The sequence below is a fragment of the Mastomys coucha genome, unplaced genomic scaffold (assembly GCF_008632895.1).
Source record: "Mastomys coucha isolate ucsf_1 unplaced genomic scaffold, UCSF_Mcou_1 pScaffold21, whole genome shotgun sequence".
Taxonomy (NCBI): Eukaryota; Metazoa; Chordata; class Mammalia; order Rodentia; family Muridae; genus Mastomys; species Mastomys coucha.
The window spans coordinates 53,597,465-53,599,617 of record NW_022196904.1 but is presented as its reverse complement, the minus strand read 5'-3'; the positions used below and the strand labels follow the sequence as shown (position 1 = coordinate 53,599,617).

The window sequence follows — 2,153 nt, the reverse complement described above, 5'->3', positions numbered from 1 at the left end:
CAAATATTCTTTGTTTCCCCTTTCATATCATATATGTGTATTTGAGAAAAAACAAGCAATAGTTTGTCTTTTGTACATTATCCTCTCCTTATCAGGAACCCCCTCCTTTGGACTCCTATATCCTCTTTCTTAGTCCCCTTTCTATTTTCATGCTATATTTTTACATATAAATCTAAATTCTATAAGGAACATGAGTATTTGCCTCTTACTTAGCATGATGTGCTCCAACTCTATCATTTTTTTTCTGAAAACAATAACATAATTTTATTCCTTTTTATAGTTGAATAAAACTCCATTGTGAAATGTTTTCTCCCAGACTTTTTAAAAGTTCCATGCCTAATATTAAAATCTTAGCTTCATTTTTACTGGGGAGATATGGAGTCAAAGCAATTTGCTCGTATTTGATGTTCTCCACTATTCTCACCCATTCGTACTCCTCCCTGGTTTCATTCTGCTGTCAATGGATATCCAGTTTCCCAACAATAGTTTTTAAAAAGGATGTTTTCTCTTCAATGTATGCTTCTGACACTTTTGTAGACTACAGCAGTTTGGTGTGCTTCTGAGCCTTCTATATTTTTCTAGCCTATGTGGCCTTGTGCTAGTATCATGTGTTAGTTACCTTCCCATTGCTGTGATAAAACTCCATGACAAAAGGCAACATAAGAAAGACACTTTATTTGGACATATGATTCCAGATGTCAAGGGCCAATCATGGTGGTCTCAGCAGGAAGCAGAGCTCAAATCCTCAACTGCAAACACAAAACCGAAAACCAGGGTGAGGTTATATAATTATGAAAGACTGAGTTTAGAAATTTGGAAAAAGCATGTTAATGGAAATGCATTAATGTATAACCTTTACTAAAGAAGGCATAGGAAGTCTCTATAACGAGCCAGGAATGGAGACTGGTCAGTTCCAGGAACTTGTTGGTCACAGAGACCCCCTCCAGCTAGGGCCCAGAATAAGGAACAGGATAGCGGTCAGCCATTAAGAAGATAGCATTGCCCAGAATGAGGAACAGGATAGTGGTCAGTCATTAAGAAGATAGCATTGACCAAACCACATTCCTCTAGACAATGAGTGTGCAGGACGACTTCCTTGTGACCTGACTCAACTAGGGAGTGGGTTCCTTTAGAATTTTCTATTGTTTTCATGCTATGTTTCCTTGGTAACCCCCTCACCCCCCTCCTAGTTTGTGGTTTTTCCCTTTAAATACCCCTCACTTCTTGTGTTCGGGGTCGAACCCTTCTGGCCTGCCAGGCTACGAGTTCGAGCCCGGATCTGGCTTATCCCAAATAAACCTCATGTGATTGCAGCAAGATCGGTCTCTCGTGAGTTATTGGGTGGTCACATCATCCAGAGACTTGAATGAGGGTCTCCCCAGTTCTGGGGGTCTTTCAATTACAAAGTCCTCCTTCCACGACATGTTTCCTCTAGGAAAGCTGTACCACCTAAACGTCCCCAAACAGAGCCAGTTACTAGAAACAAAGTATTCAACTATCTGAGCTTATGGAGTTAGGGGAAAACACTTAAACCACCATATACACTCACCGGCTCCCATACAGCTTATGGCCATATCATAATGCAAAATTCATTTAGTTCAACTTTAAAAGTCCCCATAGACTTTCACAGTTTCAACAAGGACAGCAGTCTCTTCTGTGACTCAAGGCAATATTTTAATTGTAACTTAATTTTAAAAAGAAAAGCAGATTGCATACCTCCAACATGTAACTGCACAGATTCCACCATGCTGATTTTGTTGCTATAGTGCTGGGGAATGCTTTGGTTATTCAGGCCTTCTGTGATAACATGTGAATTACTCTTCATTGTTCTTTGAAATTTTGATGGTGTTTCTGTTGAATCTGTGAGTCACTGTAGCTAGTTTCATGCAGGGGACCAGCCTTGGCTGAGGGAGAAGGGAAGAAAGAATCTGACACGGGGATGTCCTTTGCTTCATGAGAGACAGAACAGAGAGGAAGCACATCTTGGTATGGTTTTTGCTACTTCGACAATTTATGTCTCCTTCAAGCTTTCTTTATACATAAAATCATTTCCTCAGAAATTTTATGCATCAATTACACAGCTTTTCTTTTTTTTTAAAAATTAGATATTTTCTTTATTTACATTTCAAATGATATCTCCTTTCCTGGTTTCC

At 39.3% G+C, this 2,153-nt stretch overlaps 1 long non-coding RNA gene across 1 annotated transcript; it reads right to left on the bottom strand.

Annotated features, from left to right (window-relative positions):
- Window positions 1-655: 655 nt before the first annotated feature.
- On the bottom strand, window positions 656-1,901 carry LOC116100555. The gene is made up of 2 exons (XR_004122629.1): window positions 1,717-1,901; window positions 656-749 (listed from the first exon to the last, which is right to left on the bottom strand). It is a non-coding gene; the product is annotated as an uncharacterized LOC116100555 (long non-coding RNA).
- Between the last annotated feature and the right edge of the window lie 252 nt (window positions 1,902-2,153).